Source organism: Myotis davidii, unplaced genomic scaffold (genome assembly GCF_000327345.1).
Source record: "Myotis davidii unplaced genomic scaffold, ASM32734v1 scaffold46, whole genome shotgun sequence".
Lineage (NCBI taxonomy): Eukaryota > Metazoa > Chordata > Mammalia > Chiroptera > Vespertilionidae > Myotis > Myotis davidii.
The window spans coordinates 7,712,807-7,721,251 of record NW_006383006.1 but is presented as its reverse complement, the minus strand read 5'-3'; the positions used below and the strand labels follow the sequence as shown (position 1 = coordinate 7,721,251).

Here is an 8,445-nt window from a genome sequence, read left to right as displayed (position 1 = left end):
TGCAGACACAGCTGATTCTCACAGCCAATTGGCCTGGAGGTCAATTCCTCCCAGTGATACCTACAACAATCAAGGTTTAACTACAAGACTGTGCACAAAGCCCACAAAGGGGTGCACCAAGAGCGTCCACCTCAGGTAATTGGGGAGGTTGAGCCACTGGGCCCTATAGGACATCTAGCACAGAAAGCCACTCTATCAACACAGGGAAGTATAAAAAATGTGGAGACGAAGAAACAGGTCACAAATGACAGAAATGGAGGAAAGCAAACTACTGGATATAGAGTACAAAACCACATTTATAAGGTTTTTCAAGAATTTTCTAGAAACCACTGATAAACTTAGCGATACACTCAAGAAATCTAGTGAGACTGCTGATAAATTTAATGAGATCCTCAATAAGTCTAGTGAGACCCTCGAGGTTGTGAAAAAGGACCAACTAGAAATCAAGCATACACTGACTGAAATAAAGAATATTATACAGACTTCCAACAGCAGACTAGAGGATTGCAAATATCAAGTCAAAGATCTGAAATACGAAGAAGCAAGAAAACACCCAACCGGAAAAGCAAAAAGGGTAGTGGATATCTATGGAGTCTCCCACTGGCGCGGCATCTACCAGAATGCGTGTTTCCACTACATAATCCCAACTCTCCTAATCTATGATTCATTTTCTCACCTCTGAATGATTTATAGTAGAGTAATGGATTCCCTTGAGAAAGATCCTACTCCATACCTACTACGTGTGTCTCAACCTTAGAAATTAATCATTGATAATATTCTAAAATCTTATTTCCTAATGTCTGAATTATTTTGTCTAAAAACAAAAATTCCATGGGTGATATATCAATGATTCAACCCGATGTTGCAGTGCCAAATCTACTTCAGATCCTTTTCACATATCTCCTCGCATTTTAAGTGGAGAGAGGAGCCCATACATTTATGTGCTAGAAGTCCAGTTCCCCAGTTTGCTATGAAGCAGTGCTTAGACAAGAACACTGTTTTAGTTAAGGTAACGTGACCTGCTATAGTAAGTAAGATAAAATATTTCAACAAAATAGCTTATTTTCCTTTCGTTTAAGGTTTCAAGATAGTGTTCCAGGTCTGCAAGTAGTGTTCCATTTGGAGGCAATTGAGGGACCCAGGCTTCTTTTGTCTTGGGGCCTTGTCATCCTTTAGACTCTGTCAACTGCATTCATTAAGGAAAAGAAGAAAGCATGGAGGCCTATGTAATATTAGCAGTCTTGCCTTGGAAATGCCACACATCACTTCCACTTACATATTTTTAACAAGAACCAATGACAGCATCACAACTAATTGTAAGGAAGATTAGGAAATATAGTCTAGCTCTGTGTTCAGGAAAAAAAAAAAGTGGAAACAATTTATAAACAACCAGCAGAGTTTTTTGCAAATGTACTCACAAACACTCAAAGAAAAATCAATTTATTTCAAGGGGAAATTTTTTTTAATTCGGCTGTTATACAATAGTGCTATTACACTCAATTTACTTAAAAAATTATCTTACAACTCAATCTAACGCAAGTACATTTACATTAATTCATTGCATTCAGAGCTCCCCAGAGTAGGTAGGGAGGCCCATGATTTAAATCTACATGACTAAAAGCAAAATAATCCATCCCAAAACAAAGAAAAAGGTTCCCCTAAAGCAGTGGTTCTCAACCTTCCTAATGCTGCGACCCTTTAATACAGTTCCTCATGTTGTGGTGACCCCCAACCATAAAATTATTTTCGTTGCTACTTCATAACTGTAATTTTGCTACTGTTATGAATCATAATGTAATTATATATGTGTTTTCCAATGGTCTTAGCGACCCCTGTGAAAGGGTCGTTCAACCCCCAGTGGGGTCGCGACCCACAGGTTGAGAACTGCTGCAAAGGCTAATTCCTGCCTCTTGCTTTATTTCAACTTCAAAATAGCAGTATTTTACCCTCAAAAATTTCAATTTTAGTCTCCAATGGCTCCCTGTTACAATTAAATTGTAAAAGTCTTGGAATTCATTATCTTCATATTTCACATGATGAGTTACACAATACATTTGCCAAGCCAGGCTGGCAATAATATTTGTGGAATTGAACCGATTTGATGTCAAGGACCTTTTTGGCAGGTGTTTTTAAAGTGGGGATCAAACCTGGAACAGTGACTTGGAAAGACCCTTTAGCTGGTTTCCACTACATAATGAAGGAGAACAGCTGTGGGAAAGACTGATGGTTTTTCCTCGCAGGCTGGAGCACAACACATGTGCACACGAAGAAGGTGACCTAACTCACTGTAGCCTAGCCTCTATTTAAAGGTAATAATGACTGTACAGTTTTGGGTTTCAAACAAACTAGTTAACCCAAGCTATTTGTACAAGAACTTCGAAGACTTTCGTAATCCTGGTGTGTTCAGTAGGTGTGTCTTCCCACACATGGTTTGTAAATAGAATCACTTTTCATCAGCACACCGCCTAGATCCACCAGGCTTTTTGACTTCACTAGACAAATGTACCGGTTTCTTCAGAACCACTGTGTCCAAGGCCTGCATGCTCTGACCCAGCATAGTTTCAGCATTCATTAAGTAGAATCTTTTGGGCAATTAAGTTTTTGCATAATTCACGCCTCTTTTTCTTCCTGATTCTAAAGCCTAAGTCAGCAGTTACCATGTTTTCAGCCTACAACATATTCTCTATACACTACTAGTTTGTGTTTTTTTTAAGTAAATTTAAACCTATAACTAGAATAATTTATGAGGCCTCCAATAAGTCCACTGCATGAAAAAATTATAACAAACTAGAAATAGGAGGGAATTCCCTTAAACTAATAAAGAACATCTACTAAAAAGACATCAAACAATACTTAATGGCAAAACAATAGAAGTATTCCTAGTCTAGTCAGAAATTAATTTTATTAACCAATGTGACCTCAATAAGTTCACTTTAAAAATTCAAGAAACAAACAAAAAAGACTATGATATGAATGCCTGCTATTCCTGGTGTTTTGGGGTTTTTTTTAGCATTTTACTGGACTATCTATACAGTCCAACAAAATAAGAAAATAAAGTAGAAATAGTAGTAGAAAAAATAGTAGAAAAGAAAGAAACAAAATCTTTAAAATTAATAAATTTAGGTCACTAGATAGACAATACACTATACAAAAAATTAGCAACATTCCATGTACTAGCAATAATCAATTAGAAAATATAAGACCATTTTTTCTAAATATATATATATATATTCACTGCAGGAGCAAAAAATCCTAAGTGTACATCTAACCAAATATGTTCAAGATAATTATGTGGAATACTTTAATATCTCAATGGCATAAGAAAAGGTCCAAATAAATGAAAAAATATATCATTTTGTGGTAAACATTTTAAAGTTTGATGATTCCAAGAATATATAAGGATGTAGAAGCAGGAGCTCTTATTTGTGCTAGTGGGAAGGAAAATTGATTCAATTGAGCAATATTGAAAAAACATTTGAGCCAGCTTGTCCACTTCTGGTTATATATATAAGAAAATTCCCCTATGTATACTAAGAGGGCTGTATAAGGATGTTAACTACTTCTGAAAGCAAAAATAACTTGGGGAAAAACTACATATTATCTTTGGGGGATAGAAAAATAAATGATACAATTGAATACTACATTGTGATTATTTTACATCATAATTTACATGGACATTAACATGATATTAACTTAGATAAAAATAAAAGCCATGAGTTTAAATTAAACATTTATTAAATCTAGTGGTAGAAATATGAGTGTCTATTAGATTTTTATCTCACCTTTATATATTCATAACATATTCTATAATTTTAAAATAATAATAAATTACTATTTTAGACACTATTAATTAGAATTGATTGAATCCAGGAATTTTCTAAATGGTTTTTCCTCTTATGAATTAGCCAGAGTGGACAGCAGCATCAACATTTCACAAAACCTGATCAATAAGCTGCTTCACTGAATTTCTACTGATACTTTTTTTGTTTGGCATTAGGATGTGTTGCTGAATAAAATAGTGTTTATTAAATATTAAAATAATAAAACAACTAGTTTACCTAAATGGTGAAATGGTCACCCTCCTTTGGACATGTTATGAAGAGACAACCCACACATTATTTAAGGATTCAGGCCAAATCTTTGTCACTAAAGAGTCCTGAGGATTTGGGAAAGTTACAGTTCCTCTTTGAACCTCAGTGTCATCTTCTATGTAATGAAAGTTTAGACCAGGGGATTCCTGAGAATACTAATACTCATAACTGAGTGACCTACAGTTTGATTTGAGAACAAAAAAGTAAACTTAAGCTCAAGCATCCAAACCTTAAGAAAAAAAATAAAATAAAGGCCCTGGCCGGGTAGCTCAATTGGTTCAAGCACTGTACCAATACACCAAGGTTGTAGATTTGATCCTCGGTCAGGGCACATACAAGTCTCACTCTCTCTCCTATCCCTTCCTCAATAAACAAATATATATAGATAAACCTAACCTACCATTATGACCAAACAACTGGAATGACCAGTCAACCAGTCAGTATGATGTGCACTGACCACCAGGGGGCAGACGCTTAATGCAGGAGTTGCCCCCTGGTGGTCAGTGTGCTCCCACAGCCAACCTCCCACAGCCTGTCCCCACAGCAGGCCAACTTCCCATGGTCCCTCCCCGCTGCTGGCCAGCCCCCGATAGGCCTCAACTGCCAGCCAGGCAGAGGGACCCCACCCATGCATCAATTCATGCACCGGGCCTCTAGTATACTAATAATTCCTGAAGAAGAAAACAGCCACTAATGAAGTGAACGATTTAGGTAATTAATATTGAGAATATAAGGCTCATCATAAATATAAAACATAATCTATTGATTTCCTGGTTTCTGACGGTCAGTGGCTGGTTGAAAAACTTAAGCCAATGAATTTAGAATATTTGCAAATATCCAACGTTCAAAAACCCTAGCTCTTTTTGAAATCAGACTTTGCTACAGGCAAACTAAAACACAGCTTCAATTTAACTTCAAAATGTATCCATAACAACTGATTACCCCAAATCCTTCTATTTTTTTTCTCCCAGGGGCAAAATGCAAAAGTTTTAAATGCCTCTATAATTATAGTAAACATAGACAGCAATCTCTGAAATTGCAGTATACTATTTGGTGTTCCTAACGTATGGGCGGTCTTTAAAGAGCTAGATTAAAAGACACCATCTGGGAAGGGGAATCAAACACTAGATTCCAGGTGTTTGAGAGGCAATGCAGAGGTATTTTTTTCTTCTTTTCAGAGTTAAATGAAAATAGTTTTTATGTAGGCTATTTTCTAGTTGTTATACAGAAAACCTGGAAATCTGTCTGAGGTTAAGTTGTAAATAATATTAAAGGAAGAAAGTTTTCAACTTTGAACTGAATTGGGATAAGAGTAAATCAGCTTTGATAATCCTGGTGTTTTAGATGGTTTCCTGGCCACCTCCTTCCTCCTCCCAACCCCCCAGGAAATCCAGAGTAATCTGAAACTCCATAGGAGCCATGATTACAATTTAATATGTATTCAGCAATCATCATTCTTCATACATTTAGACTTATTTTATCCACCTTTTTGTTTCTTGTTTCTGATGGTCTTATTTTCCCCCTCCTTTTCTAGCTTCAGTTAAAATATAAAGTTTTTCTATGCTGGTATGGAAGCTATAGGTTATATTTCTATTCTTCTAGTGGTTTTCCTAGATATATGTACTATGTTATATGTTTTTCTAACAAAGTCTAAATTTTTAATGTCTCTCTCCTCCAAACAAGCAAGACAATCCCCCTAGAGCATGTGAACATTTCCCACTCCCATAAAATTATCTAGCTTTGGCTTCTTATTTTTTAACGTAGATGATATTATTCTTTTTAATGGCCTATTGTTCTTTTTAAATTTACCAACATCTTTTAACTTCTGTGCTCAATGTTGTTCTTACATTTCTCCTGTCCTCGATGAGTATTCTTGCCTAATGGTACAGTGCTCTTTAAAAGGATAGGTGGGTGGAATGTGTATCTGAAAATGTCTTTAGTCTACCCTTACCCTTGAATAACCATTTATGGGAATAGGATTGTAGGTTGTCAGTTATTTTCCCTCAGGACTTTGAAGATGTTTACTTCATTGTCCTCTGAAGTCTATGGTGACATATGAGAAGTTCACTGGCAATCTAATTCTCTTGGTAATCTTTTGTTGGGATTAGGTAGTCTTTGAGATTTTTTCTCTATCCTTAATATTCTGCAGTTTCATTCTGAGGTGGATTTATTTAAGTTACTTGAAACCTGAAATGCACTTTCCATCTAAGGATTCATTCACATCTCTTCAACTCAGGAAAGTTCTCAGCCCATTTTCTTTCAGATATTGCCTCTCCAAAACTGCCTTTAATCTTATCTTCTATACTAGCAAGATTCCCTAAATCTAATCTCCATAAACTTTCAGGGTATAATACTTTGGGTAAGCACCTTATTTTAAAAATTCATTTTAAGTATATTATTGAATATACTAGAGGCCCAGTGCATGACACATTTGTGCACCGAAAGGGGGCCGGGGGGGAGCGGGGGGATTGCATGTCATAGTGACCGGTCATTCCTCCATTCAGTCGATTTGCATATTAGGCTTTTTTTTATAGGATCGGGGTGACACTTGTTAACAAAATTATACAGGTTTCAAGTGCACAATTCCACAACATGTCATCTATACACTGTATTGTGTGTTCACCACCCCAAGTCAAGTCTCTTTCCATCACCATCTATCCCCCCATACCTTCTTCCACCTCCTCCCCCAGCAATCACCACACTGTTGTCAGTGTTCAGGAGTTTTTTCTTTTTTGCTCAATCCTTCCACACCCCCAAGCTTCCATCCCTGACCACCAAAAGCTGTCAGCTTGTTCTCTATCTATGAGTTTGTCTCTATTTTACTTGTTACCTCATTTTGTTCATTACACTCCACATATGAGTGAAATTATATGATATTGTCTTTCTCTGACTGGCTTATTTTGCTTAGTATAATAATCTCCAGGTCCATCCATGCTGTTGCAAAGGGTAAGATTTCTGATGCCGACTAGTGCAGCCACTGTGGAAAGCAGTATGGAGTTATCTCAAAAAAATTAAAAAATTGAACTGCATTATGGCCCAGCAATTCCACTTCTGGGAAAGAAACCCAAAGCACTAATTTGAAAGACTATATACACCCCTATGTTTGTTGAAGCATTATTTACAACAGCCAAGATTTGGAAGCAGCCCAAGTGCCCATCAGTACATGAGTATATAAAAAAATTGTGGTACATTTACACAATGGAATACTGCTTGGCTATAAAAAAAAGACTTTGGGTAAGCACCTTTAAAATTCCAAGGCTCAGATAATATGAGAAAAATTCTAAGACATGTATCTCTAAATTAATAGGGCCTATAAATTGCCTAAGAAATGACTTTACAAAGATATGTAGCAAGGGCCATAATAATGAAATTATGAAGCAATGGGGATTAAAAAAAAAAGTTTGCAAAATATTCATTTCACGGCAGTGCTGGAAACATAAGAACCGCAAAATGTTTCATCTAAAGGAAACTTCATTTTTTAGAAGATATACTTGAGACATAAACAGAGAGATAAAGGAAGATTTCATTTCAAGCTATTGTCAGCTTCAGGGCTAAACACAAAATTTCATGAATTTCGGTAGAGTAAGCTTAATGCGATTCCACATTACCTTCCTAAAACATTAAAAATATCTTAGCTATCACATCAAAATCCAGGCTCAGCTCATTTTCTAATCCAACCCTGGCAGGGTCCCGAATAGCAGGGGGCAGTAAGGATCTATGGAACATCATTGGAATAATGAGGGATTCACTGGCTCACCCAGAAACATGTATAAATTGGCCTTCCAGCATTGAGTCCTACCCAAGCAGCCAAACAAGAGTGATTCACTCAAAGAAAAATTACTGGAAATATTGTGAATTAAAAGGCCTGTTCAGTTGAGGAGCTGAATATTTGCTCGCTGTATAAGCAAACCCACACTGATGTTCTGTGGGTGGCTGCAAAAATAAAATTTCTACCAATTTCTTAAGAACTGTGTTATAAGAGCTAATTGGTGAAAACTGATTTAACAAGAAGAGCCCTTTCATGGGCTAAACAGTTTCTAATCATAAGTACCAGAGAAAATTGATGACTGATTAAAGAAAAAAAAAGTTTTAAGGTAAATTAGGCATAGAGATAATTAGCCAGACAAATGAACTATGCCAGGAATATGGTTGCTTTTTGAAAAGTAGAGATAAGTAGAGCTGAACAAGAGCAATGCGCTACTTTCAATCTACCAACTCAGGAGTAATTTTAATATTTAAATTTGTGCTATATGCCCAGGGTATCACGGAAAAAGGGCCAAAATATTATTGGCAGTTGAGTTTAAAAGTACAATACATTGTGTTTTCTTTCCTCCTTCACCACAAAACGAAAAGG

At 36.3% G+C, this 8,445-nt stretch overlaps 1 pseudogene; it reads left to right on the top strand.

The window, feature by feature from the left end:
- LOC102762795 overlaps nucleotides 1-8,445 on the top strand; it is a 102,431-nt pseudogene that overhangs the window by 1,999 nt on the left and 91,987 nt on the right.